The sequence below is a fragment of the Solanum pennellii genome, chromosome 10 (genome assembly GCF_001406875.1).
Source record: "Solanum pennellii chromosome 10, SPENNV200".
Taxonomy (NCBI): Eukaryota; Viridiplantae; Streptophyta; class Magnoliopsida; order Solanales; family Solanaceae; genus Solanum; species Solanum pennellii.
This window is the reverse complement of record NC_028646.1, coordinates 17,690,138-17,710,919: the sequence shown is the minus strand read 5'-3', so window position 1 is coordinate 17,710,919 and position 20,782 is coordinate 17,690,138.

The window sequence follows — 20,782 nt, the reverse complement described above, 5'->3', positions numbered from 1 at the left end:
CTAAAGTTTAGTGTGTGTCTAAAAGCCTTTTTGTATTGATTTTTATGTAATTTCTCTTTATTTGCAGGAAATCTGTCTAAAGATGAACGCGGAAGTTTTTGAGCAAGAAATGCAGAAAAGTTATCACCTACGGAGCTTGTGACGGTCCATCGAGCTTGTGAAGGTCCGTAGGTGGCATCGTAGTGAAGCTACTGAAGGAAGATGGGGAAGTATGACCTAAGTGTGGGATTACGAAGTTCGTGATGGACCGTCATAGCCACGACGGTCCGTCCTGCTGGTTCGTCGTGATTATCAGAGTGTAGTCCCAGTACCCAAATTCCAAGATGTTTAAGTGTTATGGAAAAGAAACCCTCGACGGACCGTCGTTCTTAGAATGGTCCCTCATACCTGTTCCTCTAAGGTAATGAAGAAAGCAGCCGATGGATTTGTAAAGTATAGGATGACGGAGGCCATGACGGCCCGTCGTGACCACGATTGCCCGTCACAAGGTGCGTTGACCCAGCCGCGTTTTGACAGTTTTTCAGCAATTTGAGTCCTTCTTTTGTTACGTTTTTGTTTTTTATAAATAGTTCGAAAAACCTCATTTTTGGGGTTAGATTCTCTTATTTTAGACTTTTTGTTAGTACACTCTTTCTTATTAGATTTTTTGATTGTTAGACTTTTGGATAATCTTTAGTCCTCAATTCATTTCCGTAATTGAGACACTTTTTCTAGAATTGATTGTTGGTGCGTTTGTTGATTAATCTAGTGAACATCTGGATTTTATTCTTTCTCATTGATGAAAGTTCATGAATTCTTATACTACATATATGGATTTTGTGATTATGACTATGGTTAACTAAACTCCATAACTAGGGTTTTGGGAACCATGGATGAATAATGAGGTAAAATCGAACTAAAATAACAATTCTAGAATAGTGTCCTGCATATTTTGATAATTCTTTCGTTTAGAAGTCTTTTTAACGGATGGCCAACGTTAGAACTCGCCTTAATGCTACTTGCCGGACCAAGGAGGTAGATAATAGGAAAAGAATTATCAACATAGATTTAGTGTATACTATCTAATAGGCTAGTATTGATTGGTACGATGTAATAACTTAGTCAAATATCGAATACAATGCCTAATTGAGGTAAAGGTAAGGGTTAGTATAGAAACACACATTGTCGGACCAAGGTGCAGAGTGAAATTTTCTAGATGCCGGACCAAGGATTTAGAAATACATAACATATCAATATGCATGCAAGATACTAGGAAAAAATTGTTATAGTTAGAATTATCAAGTTAGGAACCTGTGGGGAACACTGAAACCCTAGTTACTTTTATTAATTTATTAAACTCCAAGGTTTGATTCTTTTAGTTGGTTACTTTAATTTAGTTAGTTATCTTCATTAATTTTGAAATAAAAACCCCCCTTTTATTGTCTTTTGTTTTCTAAGTAAATAATTGACTAAATAATAGTAATAATAGATTAAAGTTAAGTCTGAACTATTTTCCTCGTGGGAACGATTCCAACCTCATTAGTTGGGTTCTTTACATGATACGACCGCTTTACTTCTTATTTGAGAAGTAAGTTTGAGCGTATCAGTTATTGTAGGCTCACTATTGAGTGATATTTTGTCTAGCCTATGTCATTTTTTTGTGCCTTTAAATTGTGATAATTTCCCTAGATAATGCATGCTTATGAAATCTAGTGATGAGCTAGAAATAGAAAGATGTAATTTTAATTCCTAATTTTGTCATGTTCTTGGTTGACCTACCATGTTAATTTCATAAGGAAGGAAATATAAGCATAATGTGATTTGGAGTAAAGAAATTCTCCTTAATGTGAATTAACCTCTATGCATTGCTTTTATATAAATTTTATTATGCCATGTGCATAAGTTGTGAATAGGAGAAGGAAGTTTTTCCTTGAACAATTATATAAACATTGTAATATCATATATGACCTTGATTATATTGTGTCTGGACTACGAGATTTTAGTTTATCTACATTATTAATGATTCTTGTGCAACTAAATGAATTGTTCAAAATTTTCTCAAAAGTTGGAGTGTGGATTATGCCTAAGTGTGCAATTAAAATCCATACTATGTTAAACCTTGTGATGAAATAATTAACATGCCTAAAGTTGGAGAAGGTAGTTCCTCGAAATGGTAATGAATATAAAGTAGTATGTATGCATGGAAATAATTATACAAGTAATCCATTTTTCATTATGTTGCTTTTAATGCATACTAGAATTAAGTTAGTGTCCCTTTTATGTTTTGTGCATTGACGATTATGTGATAACATATTGAAGTATTTTGAGATACTATGAAATTCATTGTAGTCTTTGATATCGTTTAAAATGGTGGAAGTGTCATTTGAGGACGAATATGTTTCCATATGGGAGAGTATTGTTACACCTTCAAAATGAACTAAGGTAGATAGATCCTCACATGTGCCTAAAAGTTGTAATAATATGATCATAAAGTGTTTTAAAGCTTTTATAATTGATTTGAAGAGGTTTGGAGGTCAAACGTCCAAGACGTTCAAAAGTTGGTCTTTAGAAGTGCTAGTGAGTCCTTGTATGTTTGCCTTGTTTTTACGTGTTGATTGGAGGTTAAAAATAGTGTAGTTGATCCTAGTATCTTAATAGATATGTTAAGGGTCAAAATATCTGGGTACCACTCCCCGGAGACTACCATTAGGGACCCCATGGAAGACATAAACATTGAACCAGGAGGCTGCCCAAGGCAGTGAAAAGAACAAAGATTTGGACCTGCCTGCGCGACAAGCGCCCAGCACGCTGCTCACTACTCAAAAATTATTTGGGGAAAAGTTCAGAGGTTGCCCCGCGATGCGCAGAAACTCCCGAGATCCGCTTGCATCGTTTTTAAGTCAATTTTTACATGTCTAAAAGTCCCAATGAGTATGGGGGTGTTTTGGTAACTTAGGGAAATTATTATTAACAGTTGTAGGACCTTTTTAAACGCTTTCCAAATCCAAAACCCAAACACCCATTAAGAAATCAAAACCCCCAAAACTCTCTACTCGTCCAAAAAACCCTAAAACCTCTATTGAAGACAAAGCTCAAGAACAAGCTATAAAGATGGATTCTTGGAGCTTTCTTCTTAAATTTTCATGGGCTTTTTATTGTATAAGGTATGGTAATACTTCAATTCTAGATAACCATTCATCTATGGAGTCCTTTCAAAAAAGATTTCCAAACATGATTTTAAGTCAAAAATCATATCTGTCAATATAGCCATTGGTTCATAGTCAAAATTATTCCGAAAGCATTTTAATGGTGATTTTATCATTAATCAATGGTTTATACATGATTTTCAATCAAATTCGATGAAGAACCCATGATCTCCTTATCCTCTTAAAATATGATATGTTATGTGTCTTGTGATCTTGACTAGATTATGATTCAATTGTTATTACATTATAGTAGATTGATTAATACGAGACTAATCTAAATAACTTGATTTTTAATTGTGAAGAATTTATCAAGATGATCATTAGCTTATAGATTTGGTAAGTTAACCTATTTCTTCCTATTAAGCTTAGAGTTCAGATTGAATTGGCCTTGAAGGGCATTATTTGGTATGGTCCACCTATGGTTGCAATATTTACATTCTTATGCATGTATATCTTTGATGATCATGGATTTGAAGGAATTAGATGCAAGATGAATTGATATTATTATTTAAATGTTTAGGAAGTTGAATAATTTAGCCTTGGTTAAAATATCATGCTCTGAGTAAATTAATGTTATGTGAAGTGTATGAATAGTCTTCCACACTAGTTTCATGATTTAGGTGTGTGGATGATGTTGTATTTATGTGAGCGATCATGTTAGGGTGTGGTGTGGTCTATATGTCTAATGATGACGAATACTTTTATTGCATGTCCCCTACCTATATGAACCCTATCAGAATGTGTGATCAAAGTATGCTAACATTCGTCTATTCTAATGTCGAATATGTTAGTATCTCCTATCATTTAATGTTTGTGTGTGTAGTTAATAGTCCTCAATACTCTATATGTGTATTTGAGTTCAGACTTGAGGAAAGGTTGTACATTTGTTGTGATATTTATAGTATTAAGCGATTATGTGATCATGTTAACCAACGTACACACTCTTCATGTATATATATGAATATGGTAGATTCATGATGATTAAGGAAAGGACAGTTCTCGTATGCATCATTACCTATTACCTATCTAACATTGTATGCACACACATATGATGAATGATTGTATGAATATGTTAAAGGTAATTCTCACATGAAGTAGGGCCTATAATGAAATGACATTCTCATCATAGAATCTTTGAGCTATATGATGTATGAAGGAGCAAGCTCCTAAAGCCTTCGTTACGAACTAATGTTTCAAAGGTTTAAATATATTAAAAAGGGAATTAGAGCCTACCACCGAGTGCGCATGAAAAATGAGAGTGAAAGCTTCACTTTCGTAAGTCCGGCTTTACACAAAGAGAATCTTCATGTTTAGCAAGTCCGGGTTCCCTATATTGATGTTGTCTCATGCGATGGGAACCTCCACTTTATAAAACAAAGGTTTCTAGAAGAAATCTCTATGTTCCATATCTACGTGCTTGTCACATCCAGGTTTACCCCCTAGACGTAACTGGAGTTGTCGTCCTTTTGAAGGACTAAGACTAGACTATTAGGTTCATGTCATTACATTCATAGGTTGAAAAGTGCGGAAAAATTTAAATCTTTTATTATCACTACTTTGAGGTTTACATAGACCTCTACATACACAGAATATATATATTCATATCGAGTATACATAGACCCTTCATATAGGAAGGTTACATAGCCTTCAACTATTATTACACATACATATAAAACATTATGGAATAAAGACTCAATGATTGTCTCATATCATACAATCTAAACGTATATCACAATGTGGGCATTGCTATTACATCAATGAAACTAGAGGATGTATAGGTCGTACAAAAGTACAATATTCAATTAACAAGAAAGGGCATAATAGAGTCAATAAGCTCATACAAAATCAAAAGCTAGAGGATTGCATTAACCTAGAACGTTTAGGACCTACCGTACTCGGATTAAAGGATGAATCCAACAACTTCAACAATGACGCCTCCCAAAACTCTTTAACGACCAGAACCTAAAATGTTGGGGAAAAGGGAAGAAAATGGGGTTAGTACTTCATATGTACTATGTAAGAGATCTTATGCACATACACAAGCAAATTAGGCAAAAAGGGGCCTTTATTTGTTTCATGCCATTTTACTCCTTTAAGAACCTATGCACAACCAATAGTTAAAGAAGTCAAATGTATACCAACACACTCAAACCCATAATATCATATACTCTATCACCAAATAATATCATCGCAAGCATGAAGAAAATAAATCACATAAATAGCAAAGTAAGGTAAACAAATCATAAATTCCCATATAGTCCACAAGTGCAATGACCATGTGAAACCCCATAACCCTACTTAATCAAGACACCAAACAAGAACTATAATGGTGACGTTATTGAGTTGGATGTAATCATTACACATTCTCAAAAACCCATCCTTATTTTTGACAAGTAACACCAGAGCACCCCATGGAGATATACTAGGCCTTATAAAGCCTTTCTACAGCAAATCTTTGAGTTGAGCCTTCAACTCCTTCAATTCGTCCAAAGCCATATGTGAAGGGATTGAAATGGGATTTATTTCTTGTAGCAAATCGATACAAAAATCAATTTCCCGTTCGAGAGGAATGTCGGGAAGTTCATTAGGAAACACCTTTGTAAATTCAATCACTACGGGGACCGACTCAATAGGAGGAATTTAGGAACCCAAATATTGGACTCTTACTATGTGGTAGAGACAACCCTTTCAGATCATTTTACATGATTTTAGACAAAATATGATGCGCCCTCTAGGAATAGAATTCCCCCCTCCCTTGAACTAAAGAACGAGTTCATTTGGGAAGTTAAACCTCACGACTCATGTCCTACAGTCAGTGGATGCAAACATTCATGCAACCAATCCATACCCAATATAATATCAAAATCAAACATATCGAGTTCTAATAGATCAACATAAGAAACTCTATTGGGCAATGAAATAGAGCAATTTCGATAGACTCTTTGAGCAACAACCAACTCTCCCATCGAAGTAGACACTAGAAAAGGCTCATACAACATATCGGGTTAAGTATCAAACTTTTTATCTAGTAGAGTTTTAACAAAGGACAAAGTAGCACCCTGATCAAGTAAAGCATACACGTCAAGAGTAAAGATTTGTAACATACCGGTCACCACGTCGGGAGAAGTCTTTTGGTCACCCCTAGAACGAAGAGTATAGAAGCGTTCATCTTTCGAGCATCACTAGAACCACTTGGCTTTAAAACCTTCTATTGCCCCTAAGCATTAGGAAAATCTCTCACCTTGTGCCCGACCTTCCCACAACCAAAGCATTTTTTCCGACCCAAGGAGGCAAGCACCAAAATGCCTCTTTCCACATTCATTACAGTATGGTTTATCAATAGACGAACTCCCAATCTTCCCCTTTTGGACTTTCGGCTAGGGGCCTATTCATCCTTAGCCTTACAAAATTTGGACGGAACTTGATTTGAGAATATCTTCTTGAATGTAGGCTTGTCTTGAATCTAAAGCCTATTCTTGGTAGCTACCCTTAAAGGACCTTGCCCTCTTTGTATCGCTATCGTTCCTCTTAGCTCTAGCCTCCTCCACCCTCCTAGCATTCACCATAAGACAGTAAATGTTCATATTGTTATGTAACATCTCCGAATGACATTATTCTTGTAAGTCATCTGATACACCCATCACAAATCGAATCATCTCATCTCTAGGATCGGAGACAAGGAAGGAGCATATTTAGACAATTGGATGAAATTCAAAGAGTAATAATGAACACTCATACCACCTTGCCAAAGTTTAATGAATTCCACCACTTTCGATTATCTCATCTTTCTAGGGAAAAACTGGTTAAAAAATTCCTTCATGAAGATCTCCCAAGTCACCGGCACTCCTCGAAGAGTTCTTTTGTCTCTCCATTGCACATACCAAGTTTGGGCCACATCCTTGAGTTAGTACATGGCCAACTCGGCATTTTCACTTTTTGACACCCCTATATCATAAATTATCTTGTATACCACATCAATAAATTCTGGGGGGTCTTCATCAACCTTAGACCCATAGAATGTAGGAGGATTCATCAGAGTGAAGTCCTTATACCAAAAAAGGGTGATGCACTGGCTAAACTGAATCAATCTCAAGTGTTAACCCCACACCGAAAAGGGTGGCTCATTCCTAAAGTGAACCAAGAACGTTATTTTGATAATTAATAGACATAGATAATGTGAGCTAAACATCAAATCTGGTGTCTTTCCAACATCTAAAAGAGGTGATCTCAGTGGCCAAGGTTAGACCAAAACATACCTAACTCTCTTACGTAAAATCCACAAGATAGTTCCTATGTTGGAAAGATATAGTTAGAAGACAAGGAGACATATGGAGACTACTTATAAACCTCGGTGGTAGCCTCATCTCATGAGACATACATGTGCTGACACAAGCTCATTGCTAGTCTATTGGGGCTTTGGTCACTTTCTTTTATCTTCTTATCTTATAGAGGACTCAAATATTATGGAAGCTTTCTTCTAGATTGAGGTTTACTTACTATATTGATGACTTTTAATCCCTTTCTTTACTTTAATTAAATGTGAATTATCCTTACATATAATCTTTGGTGTTAATGAGACTTGTCTCACACATTCAAACACCTTTTTTCACGAGTATCTTAACATAGTAACTTAGGTGTAAGTGAGACTTGTCTCACTTCCCTTAACACCTCATTCTTGTCACTTTCTTAACTTAGACATATTTAGTTATGTTAATACTCAATTTACTTGCTTATGTTCATTTTGTATCTTCATATCATCGTTTATTGACGATGAGAACTTCATTCAATGAGTCACATATGTTCATAATTCATTTGTTTAGGGCATGTTGGGTGTTGTCCCAATGATTTTCATGCCTTTGAATATGGATTCATTGAATTACCTTAGATGTTCTTATTTTATCATTTCAATACTTTGGCTACATATGATTGGCATAAAGTTTGTATTGGCCTAAGCAAATTGGAAAAGATTTCGTATAAATCTTATTCGTACAAGTCAAAGTTACATTCATTCATGCTTAATTTAGGATACATTATCCACTAGACAAACATTTAATTATTTAATGATAACAATATACCTAATTCCATTTAACAATTTTGACTATGTATTGTTAGCCATTTTATTGGCATAAGCCGAACATTCATTCAAGTATGATTTCATGGAGATCTTTTAAGCCAACCTTATAATATAGATTAAACATCACGTTAGTAGCAATTTTCAGACAGCCTCATATGAACACTTTAATGAACATCAAAACCGTGACATCTCAAGACTAGCATTTTCGGACCCAATTTGATGCAATATAGTTCTTTATACCACGTAAGGAACACTTAACATCATACAAGTATAATTCATTGGTTTATTCAAAAATTTCAAATCAAGAAACCTACAATGTAAGATCATCCAGCACCACATACGAACAACATGATCAGTACTAATCAATATATCATTGAAATCGTGAACAAGGATACTAGGGAAAGGACATTCAACAAGAATCTTGAGAAAAAACCCTGGTTTTGAGATTACATATATTCAAGATGATGAAAAATACTCCTAGAGAAAGAATTCTAGGAGAGAAAACCATACATTATGTAGAATTAAATCTTCGAAGATCATCTTGCACAAAACCTTGAAGAAAAACCTTTAAATAGCCTAAGACAAGTCGAGAGAAACTTTCCTATTTTCCTTTAGTTCGTTTACTGATTTGCGTTGTGAACTTATTTGTAACGACCCTAAAAATGGATAAGATAAGAAATGTTTAATGTGTCAAGAATGCCTATGACTAGACTAGGGTTAACACGGATTGATGCGCATAGAACCAGACCTCGGAACCCTTGCTACATTTAAGCAAACTAACTTGGGTATTTAGTTGAGCTTTTAAAGGTTGGGTCCAACCATATAGGTCTCTCGAATAAGAAGATTTACTCGAATGAGTCTTTACTGGACTTAAAAAGAGGAAATCTTATGTTTGAAGGGTCTAGGGGTAAAATGGTCTTTTTCCTGGAAAAGGGTAGTATCATAATTACCTTAAATATGTAATTAATTATTTAATTAAAAAGGTGGAGGCCCAATATTTGAGAGAGGGCCGAAATTGGGCTCTTGAAGTGAAGTCTTGCTCCACCCGTGTTCGAACATACGTAGAAGCACTGAATAAAAGTGAGTTTTATTTAAGCTATTGAATTAATGTAATTAATTAGTAATTATTATTCATTATATGATTTAAAATAAAACAAAAATAAGATTTTTATTAAATATACAAAACCTTATTGACTAAGTCCTAAAACTAGACTCTTAAGCCTCCTACAACTCCCACTCTCTCACGTTTATCTCTCCACTCTCACGCTCAATCTCTATTCTTCTTTCTCACGTACTCTCTGCCAAAATAAGAGTCAATAGAAGAAAAAAAATCAAGTTTTTCACACTTGAAGAACTCACACGAAACCACAAGAAAACAAACGTTAATCGCACAGTAGGCTAAGGGAGGTTGTCATTCGAGTGGAGTTGACATTGAGGAGGCTTAGGAGTGTACTTACGTGATGAGATGCAAGTCTTGTAACGTCAAAAAGGTATGGGTTTTCTTCTCTCTTGATCCCTTTCCCAAGAGACCACTTAAGGTTCATATTATTTATCCGATAACTAGGATTGTTTCCCCTTATGAATGCCCCTGTCACTACCTCCAAATTAATCATAGGTTGGGTATGATTGCTGGTAGGTTTAGGTATATGTTATGTTTTCGTGATGAATATGATTATGTTTGTGTATTTGAAATCGTATGAAAGACAACCATGTATTTGAAATTTTATGAAAGTGTGTGCGTGTGCGAATATCTTACAATGAATGAGGTTATCGGATTAAGGCTTCAATTTTATAATGTTTTGGCTGTCATTTTACGTGCATAAACCTATGTAAATCGTGATGTTCATTAAAATGGAAGTGTGGCTGATTTGATTATCAATATTTTGGGGAAACGAATCTATTAAAATGCACCCCAAAAATTGTTAGATGATCTATGAATTTCCTATGATTTCAAGATAAAATATTGGTGAAAATAAGCTTTAAAATAACTATATTTCCAGCAAACTTACAAGTTTAGTTTAGGCTAAATGTAGAGAAATAAATCTGGAAATTTCATTGAGTATAAGGGGATGAGGCCACCAGGATTCAAACCTTACCTCACCCGTGTAATGCCTTGAAATCCCAAGAAAACAAATGGGGTCGGGGGGAATCGATATGGGGAATGCTGTCAGTACAAAAATTAATAGAATAAAATGGGAGGAGTGGGAATCGAACCCACGACCTCCAGGCAGCGAGTGAAGTAATGGAAAAATAAAAGAAAGGTAATGTGAGGCGTGGTAATCCAACCCACCACCTCAAGGTTGTGAAGGAGAGTAAAGGATAAAGGGAAAATAAGAAAAAAATAAAGTGACGCTGTGGGGGCTCTATCTCACAATCTCACTGCCAACGCAGAGATAGTCAGTATTTAAATGAAATTAAAATGAGGAGGTTGTGGGGTTCAACCCCACAACCTCTCAGTGCAAAAGGAATAAAAGAAAAATAAAGAGAGGGTCTAGGGGTTTGAACCCACAACCTCCTTGTTAATGCGAAATAGACAAGTAAAATAAATAGGAATCTAAAAGGGGGCTGTGGGGGTCCGAACCCATAACCTCTCGGCCAAAGGAGAGAGTTTCTAAAGAAAAGGAATTAAAAAAAATGTTGATTTTGGGGCTCAATCTAGGGTCCCAATGTCATGAAGACTAGAAATAAAATCAAGGAAAAACGTAAGTGTTGTCCAAGGGATTCGAACTTGGGTTCCCTTACCCAAATTTCTGTATTGATACATAAGTCATACGTCAATTAAATGTTAAAATATAATGCCACCTACTTAGATCAAATTCGATATCTTGTCATACATAAAACATACATACGTCTTGTACTACATAATCTTAAGAAGATATGAGTCACTTAAAAAATTATGAATGAAGCCTCGTGGCTTGCATGTATAGACCCATAAATCTAACATACATTTAGAAATAAGTGAACCTAAGATGTTTGTAATGAAATTAAGTATCCCTAGAAGGGTTAACTACGAGTGTAAAACACAGTAAACGGCCAAGTGCACTGGCATACTATGAAATGATTATCATTTAATGAAATGATGAAACCCTAGAAGGGGAAAGTAAGAGTCTGAAACACACAAATGGCCAAGTGCATTGGCATATGAGGAAATGAACATTCACGTAAAATGTGGTGAGTAATTATTAATAGCAATTGTGCTAATGTAAATGAATATGGTGACAATATGATATGAGGGTAATGTAAAAGATTAGACCAATCTCAAATGAGCCTAAGTAAATGCTACCAAAACGTACTAACCTATGAGAGTGTAAAGTTCATGAATATACCAGTCTCTATGAACACTGTAATGAATGTATTGAGATTAACACACTTAATACTAATGATGAGATGAGAAATCATCAATTGAGCTATGATGTCCTCATACTAGAAACCAGCTTCCATGACGTATGAGTTGAATGTAATGGAACTTTATACTGAGCACCGATAGACTAGCTATGAGCGGTGATGTCTTCATTTGGGAAAAATGGAGGTTCATGTAACTCTCATGAGATGAGACTGTCCGGCTTGCCGGGTATGGGTCTCCTTATATCTCCTAGTTTTCGAACCTATACTGCCAATATAAGGATCTGGCGGGGTTAAATTCCCATGTACGCTAGCATGTTTTGCGTCACTTTAGCCGGTCATTCCCCCTTTTTCGATGTGGGGGGGACACTGGATTTCATTATTCTCACATGAACTATGTCGGTTAAAAATGAATGAATGAGGTCAGCCTCAAATGATGCACATAAAGAAATGAATCATATCAAATATTTTAGGATATGATAATCAAGAGGTCAGCTAGACTTAAGTAAACAAACTAGGTCATTCTTGATCATTTCATAGAGAACCCGATGAAAGTCATAAACTACACCATAAGTATAGCTGGTTTTCATACTAGCTTATGAATGAAATGAAATGATGTACGTAAGAATGAATGAAGAAAACTATGTGTTTGTGAAATAAGGCTCCTTAGTTGAGGTCCCGTATGTTGAGACCTCATTTTGGGAAGTCTTGATGTCAATTCTATGATTCCAAGGTCTCATGACATAAGAACGAATGTTATGAAAAATGTTATGTGTTATATGCAATATGTCATATGCTATCTACAAGATGCTATGTGCTGTGTGCAATATGATAAGTATGATGATGCATGTTACTCTCATGGCATGACTTTCCTAATCAAAATTTGTAAAGTTTACTCACTCTCTTAATCCAAATTTTGAAAGTTCACTAACGTTCCTAATCCTGATTTGGCAATTCAACATACTTGAGTTTCCATAATCATGTTGTTAGGAAAGATCTATTCTTACAAATGCATGTCCTTGCTGTGTGCTTTGATATACCCATACGTAGTTCAAGTGTGTACCAACCCTATACAACTCCTCAATTTTAGTTGCAGGCACAAATGGACAATTGAGCTACAGGTTGACGCTGAAATTATCCGGACGTGGAACATTCATCCGGACTTGGTAGGCCCTCATGCTTGCGAGGATTCTTGCCCATTATATTCTAGATTAGTCATAGGATTGATCTAGTTGAGTATGATCTACTAGCGTTTCTTTCCTCTTTTGTTCAAACATTGTATTTGTGCCATTTTTGCAAGTATACATTTAATGATATATTAAACTATTTCTTTCAGTTGATGATCTTAATGTTAGATGGTTAGTGGTGAACAATTATGAACTTAATATAATGATTAGTATGTATGTTAAGAAACAAACAGTTTCAAATTTTTCGCTAAAATTAACCTAGACGAAGAAAGAATTATGTAAGAAGGCTTCTCTGCAACCTCTGAGAGGTCAACAACGCCGGTCACGTCTGGCGTCTAGTCTCCGATCGTGACAAATTTTGTACAAGAGCACTAGGATAAATTCCGAGGATAAAAATTTCTCATCAACCACATTGAGTAGTTTCTAAGTCATGGCAGTGAAGTGCACCACTATCCTGAATTAGAGACTGCATGATGCGTAGGAAAATTTCTCTTCTTCTGATCTTATCGTGCTTTTCCTAATGTCTAATTTCTTTGTTTTATGAGAGTGTCTAACATCAATACTTATCATTTTCATTGAATGAATACTAGGAGGAACGTTGGTTAGAGGATAAGAGGTGCAGCTGCTGGGGGCAATAAGGTTCAACCCCAACCTCAAAATGAAGGAGTGGCTATGCCGGTTAACCCAGCTGGGTTAACTACTGCGGAGGCGCAGGCATCTCTGGCCGAAATGGCACAAGCCATCACTATGCATTCCAAGGCTATGACTGCCCAAGTCAATTGACAGTATGTTCAATGGGAGAACCCACCGGTTCATAGCATGGCTGACAGGTTGAGAGACTTCACGAGGATGAATCCTCCTATTTTCACAAGGTCTAAGACTTTAGAGGACCCCTAGGAAATTGTGGATGGTGCATAATATTTTGGTGGCAACAGGGGCTACGGATATTTAGAAGGATGATCTGGCTTCCTATCAGCTCAAGGATGTTTCACAGACTTGGTGAAGGATGTGGAAGGATAGACGAAATTTGGGCGGAGTTCTTGTCACTTGAGAGATGTTTAACACAGCCTTCGTGGAGAGATTCTTTCCGAGGGAGATGAGGGAGGCAAAGGTTGAGGAGTTTATCAACCTTCAGCATGGATCAATGACAGTCAGGGAGTATTTGCTGAAGTTTGTTAAACTATCTAGCTATACTACTTCCCTTGTATCTAAGAGCAGGGATGACATGAGTAGGTTCCTCACAAGAATCAATGGAGATCTAGAGGAGGAGTGTCGGTCTGCGATGCTCCGTCATAACATGGACATCTCCAGGTTGATGGTGCATGTCCAGCAGGTAGAGGACAACCTTAAAAAGAGGGGCATTCGTGATGCTAGGAGGCCTAAGCCTCAAGATCAGGTAGGTCTCATCCATGGAGGCCATAGAAACAAATTGGCGTCCATGAGCAGTCCAGGTTCAAGAAGAGGCAGCAGAGTTCTGGGAACTCTAATTCTCAGAGGAGTACTACACCTAGAGGAGGCAGACCTTAGCCCAAGAAGGGCAATGGAGGTGAGATCCAGCGTCCCAAAAAGAACTGTGCTAAGTGTGGACGTGCTCACAGTGGAGATTGCAGACAGGGCACTAATGCCTGATTCGGTTGCGGTAAGAGTGGGCACATTGTTAGAGACTACCCGCAGAACAGAGGTCAGGTTGGAGGTAATTCTCAGCCTAGGTCTAATCCACAGGGTGCTGCAGCAGTCGATCCTCCTAAGAGGAACAGATTAAATTCCCTGAAGGGCAGGAAGGAGAAGGAGAAGTACGCTGATGTGGTCACAGGTATGCTGCAAGTATTCTAAACTTCTGTTTATGCTTTACTGGATCCAGGTTCTAAGCTTTCCTTTGTAACTCCTTTGTTTTCTCTCACTTTTGCGATATTTCCTTAAGTTCTGAATGATCTTATAGTGGTTAGTACACTTTAGGAGAAAATGTAAGAACTGATAGAGTATACATGGATTGCCCATTAGTTGTATGGTAAGACCATGTGTACATACATGGTTGAGTTACCCATGCATGATTTTGATGTTATTCCTGGCATGTATTTGCTTCATAGTTGTTATGCTTTTTTGGACTGTCATAGTAGAGTGGTGCGATTTCATTTCCATAATGAAGAGGAACTAGTTTGGGAGGGGTACAACTTGAGTCGTCCTAATCCCTTGATTTCAAACCTAAAGGCCAATAAAATTATGTCCAAGGGGTTATTATGTCATAATGTGAGTGTTAATGATTTAGATCATGACATTTCTTCCATAGACTCAATGCCTGTTGTGAATGAGTTTTTAGATGTATTTCCTTATGATTTGACTGGAGTCCCTCCCCCTCGAGAGATTGACTTTGGTATCGACTTAGAACCCGATACTAAACCAATTTCTATTCCTCCATACAAAATGGCTCCAGCTTAACTCAAAGAGTTGAAGCTACAGTTAAAAGATCTCATTGATAAGGGTTTCATTCAGACGAGCATATCCCCTTGGGGCGTTCTAGTGTTGTTTGTGAAAAAGAAGGATGCAACCCTTAGAATGTGTATCGATTATTGGAAGCTCAACAATGTCACTATTAAGAACAAGTATCCACTTTCCAAAATAGATGACTTGTTTGACCAACTCCATGAATCTAGCTTCTTTTCAAAAATTGACCTTCGTTCAGGGTACTATTAGCTTAGGGTTAGGGATGGAGATGTACCAAACATAGCTTTCCATACCCGTTATGGTCACTATGAGTTCTCAATTATGTCATTTGGTCTCACGAATTCACCTGCAGCATTTATGGATCTTATGAAAAGGGTCTTCCATGAGTACCTTGAATATTTAGTCATAGTATTCATTAATGACATTCTCATCTACTCTAAGACCAAGGAAGAGCATGAACAAAATTTGAGACTAACCTTGAAGGTACATAGAAAACATAAGTTGTATGCCAAATTCAGCAAGTGTGAATTCTGGCAGAGATAAGTGACCTTGCTAGGTCATGTTGTGTCCGGCCAAGGTGTAGAAGTGGACCCCAGGAAGACTGAGGCTGTTAAGAACTTGCCAAAACCTCTTACTCCCACAGATATCCGTAGCTTATTGGGATTGGCTAGTTACTACCGCAGTTTAATGGAGGGCTTTTCTTCCATTGCTGCCCCACTGACAGCTTTCACAAAGAAAAAGTCCAAGTTCGAGTGGACGGAGACTTGTGAGAAGAGTTTCCAAGAGCTCAAGGACAGACTCACTTTAGCCCTTGTGCTTACATTATCTGAGTGTGGTGAGTTTTACACTGTATATTGTGATGTATCTAGGGTTGGTTTGGGTTGTGTTCTTTTGAAGGGTGGTAAAGTTAAAGCTTACGCGTCAACATAGCTCAAGGTTCGTGAGAAAAATTATCCCACTCATGACCTGGAGTTCGTAGCCGTGGTGTTTGCACTGAAGCTGTGGAGGCACTACTTGTATGGTGTGCATGTGGACGAGTTCATAGACGACAAAGTCTCCAATACTTGTTCACACAGAGGGAGTTTAATCTACGTCAGCGGAGAAGGTTGGAGCTGTTAAAGGACAATGACATGAATGTTCACTACCATCCAGGTAAGGCTAATTTTGTAGCTGATACTTTGAGCATGATGATCATGGGAAGTACAACACACGTTAAGGATTATTAGAAGGAGTTGGAGAAAGATGTACACAGACTGCCCAGACTGCGTGTGCGATTGGTAGACTCTACTAGTGGGGGTGTTTCAGTACATCCTAAGTCTTAATCATCCTTGGTAGTTGAAGTCAAGAAGGGTCAGCATCTCGATATTGTTTTGATAGAGCTGAAGGACTCAGTATTGATAAATATAAATAAGTCTTTCACTTAGGAGATGACGACATACATAGGTATCAGGACAGGCTTTGTGTACCAGATGTGGATGATTTGCAAACCCATATTATTGCAGAGGCCCATGGTATTCCATACATTCAGGTTCCACTAAGATGTATCATGATCTTAAGTAGATTTATCGGTTGTATGGCATGAGGAAGGACATTGCAGAATAAGCGGCCAAGTGTCCTAATTGTCAGCAGGTTAAGGCAAAACATCTTAAGCCTGCAGTCTTACTCAGATTTTTGAGGTTCCAACTTTTGATTGGGAGGCCATTAATATGGACTTCATGGTTATTTCCGAATACTAGGAGACAGTATGACTCGATATTGGTTATTGTGGATAGGATAACTATGTCTGCCAACTTTATACCTTTGAAGTCTACTTACAGAGCCGAGGATTATGCAAGATTCTACATTGATGAGATTGTGAGATGGCATGGGATTCCTTTGTCTATAATTTCAGATAGATGAGCTCAGTTTACTTCACATTTTTTGTGATCTTTCAAAAAGAGCTTTGGCACGCATGTAAAACTTAGTACTGCCTTCCATCCTCAGATTGATGGGCAGGCAGAGCGCACCATTAAGACATTGGAAGATATGTAGAGAGCGTGTGTGATTGATTTCAGTGGTAGTTGGGATGACCATATGCTTTTGATAGAGTTCTCATATAATAATAGCTATCACCCAGGATTGGGATAGCACCGTTTGAGGCACTGTTGGTAGGAGGTGTAGATGTCAAGTTGGGTAGTTCGAGGTTGAAGAGTAATCCATTTTGGGTCAAGAGATCATTCATGAGGCCTTAGAGAAGGTTAAAGTTATTAGGGACAAGTTGCCTACTGCTTAAAGTCGGCAGAAGTCATATACAGATAACATAAAATGGCTCTTAGAGTTTGATGTTGGTGACCAGGTCTATCTGAACATATCACCTTGATGATGAGGTTTGGAAGGAAGAGGAAGTTCAGTACGAGGTATGGTTGGCCATACGAGATCCTGCAGTGTATGGGTGCGGTGGCCTATGAGTTGGCATTACCTGCAGAGCTAGCTTTTGTCCATCCGGTCTTCCATGTATCCATGTTAAAGATGTTCCTAGGTTATCCAATATCTATTCTATCTGTGGAAGGTTTGGGGGTCGATGAAGACTTGTCCTACGAGGAGGTACCTGTTGAGATCTTAGAGAGATAGATCATGCGGCTGAGGAACAAGGAGATTGCCACAGTGAAGGTATTTTGGAGAAATCATCTTGTTGAGGGTGTTATGTGTGAGGGTGAGGCCGATATGAGATACCGCTACCCTCATCTTTTCATCTCTTGAGGTTAGACTTCCTACTCTTAAGTCTAAGTTTCATTATCTCTATATTTTTGTTGCTATTGCTTGAATGTGCATAATTGATTATGTTTTTATCTGACTGGCATTACACTAGATTGTAGTAGTGACATTCTAGGACGAATGTTCCTAAGGGGGGGATAATGTAACAACCCTAAAAATGGATAAGATAGGAATGATTAATGTGTCAAGAATTCCTATGATTATACCTGGGTTCACACGGATTGATGCGCGCAGAAGCAGACCTCAGAGGCGTTGCTACAGCCAAAGAAACTAACATGGGGAGTTAGTTGAGCTTTGAAAGGTTGGGTCCAACCATGTAGGGCTCTCGAATACGAAGATTTACTCGAATGAGTCTTTACCGGAATTATAAAGAGGATATCTTTTGTTTGAAGGGTGCAGGGGTAAAACGGTCTTTTTCCATGTTAAGGGTAGTATCTTAATTATCCTAAATATATAATTAATTATATAATTAATAAGGTGGAGGGGCAATTTTGGGAGAGAAGGTCGAAATTGGGCTCCTGAAATGAAGTCTTGCTCCACCCGAGTTCGAACCTATGTGGAAGCACTGAATTAATGTGATTTTTATTTAAGCTATTGAATTGACGTAATATATTAATATATTTTATTTAAGATCTGATTCAAAATAAAATAAAAATTAGATTTTTATTAAATAAACAAAACCTTATTGACTAAGTCCTAAAATTAGACTCCTAAGCCTCCTACAACTTCAACTCTCTCACGTTCATTTCTCCACTCTCACGTTCATTCTCTCTTTTTCTTACTCAGTATTCTCTCGGCAAAAATAATATTAAAGAGAATAAAAAATAAAGCATGTTCTTCACACGTGAAGAACTAAAACGAATTCACAAGAAAACAAACGTTAATTGCACACTAGGCTAAGGGAGGTTGTCATTCGAGTGGATTTGACATTGAGGAGGCTTAGACGTGTTCTTGGGTGAAGTTTTTGGGCAACAAGACACGAGTTTAACGTCAAAAAGGTATGGGTTTTATTCTCTCTTGGTCCCTTTCCAAAGAGTTCCCTTAAGGTTCATATTATTCATCCGAAAACTAGGATTGTTTCCCCTTTTTCATGCCCCTGTCACTAGCTCCCAATGAATCGTAGGTTGGGTATGATTGCTGGTAGATTTAGGTATATATTATGTTTTAGTGATGAATATCATTATGTTTGTGTAATTATAATAGTATGAAAGACAACCATGTATTCAAAATTATTTGCAAGTGTGTGCGTATGTGAATATGTTACAATGAATGAGGTTCTCGGAATAAGGATTCAATTTGATAATGTTTTGGTTGTCATTTTACATGCATAAACCTATGTAAATCGTGATTTTCATTAAAATTGAATTATGGCTATATTGTTTATCAATATTTTGTCTAAACGAATCTTTGAAAATGCACCCCAAAAAGTGTTAGATGATCTATGAATTACCTAAGATTACAAGTGAAAATGTTGGTAAAAATACGTTTTAAAAAATGACTACATTTCAACCAAACTTACAAGTTTAGTTTAGTCTACATGTAGAGGAATAAATCTGCAAATTTCATTGTGTATAAAGGGATAAGGCCACCAGGATTAGAACCTGTGACCTCACCCGTGTAATGCCTTGAAATTGCAAAAAAAGAAATGGGGTCAGGTGGAATCGATATAAGGTATGCTTGCGGAAAATTGAGAGTACAAAAATAATAAAATAAAATGGGAGGGGTGGGAATGGAAACCCTGACCTCCAGGAAGCGAGTGAAGTAAATTAAAAATAAAAGAAAGTTAATATGAGGCATGGGAATCGAATTTACGACCTCAAGGCTGTGAAGGAGAGTAAAGGAGAAAGGGAAAATAAGAAAGAAAATAAAGTGAGGTTGTGGGGTGTCGATCATACAACCTCACTGCCAACGCAGAGATAGTCAACATTTAAATGATATTAAAATAAGGAGGATGTGGGGGTTCGACCCCACAACCTCTTAGTCCCAAAAGAATAAAAGAAATATAGAAAGGGTGTTGGGGTTTGATCCCACAACCTCCTGGTTAATGCAAAATAGACAAGGAAAATAAATAGTAAAACAAAAGGGGGTTTGAACCCACAACCCCTCGACCAAGGGAGAGTGTTTCTAAAGAAAATGAACTAAAAAGAAATGTCGATGTTGGGGCTCGATCTAGGGTCCCAATGTCATGAGGACTGAAAATAAAATCAAGGGAAAATGTAAGTGTTGTCCAAGTGATTCGAACTTGGGTTCCCTTGCCCAAGTTTCTATATTGATACATAAGTCATTCGTGAATTAAATGTTCAAGAATAACTCCACGTACGTAGATCGAAATCGAGATCATGGCATACATACAAGATAAATAAGTCTTTTAGTACATAATCATAGAAAGATACGAGTCACATATGAAAATATAAATGGAGCCTCATGGCTTGCATGTATAGACACATAAGTCTAGCATATGTTTAGAAATGCGTGAACCTAAGATGTATGTAATGAAATAAAGTAACCCTAGGCGGGTTAACTACGAGTGTAAAATACACTAAATGGCCAAGTGCATTGGTATACGATGAAATTATTATTATGTAATGAAATGATGAAATCGTAGAAGGGGAATGTAAGAGTGTTAAACACACAAATGGCCATGTGCATTGGCATATGAGGAAATGAACATTCACGTAAAATGGGTTGAGTAATTATGAAGAGAAATTGTTCTAATGTTAATGAATATGGTGACAACATGATATGAGGGTAATATAAAAGATGAGAACAATCGCAAATGATCCTAAGGACATGTTACC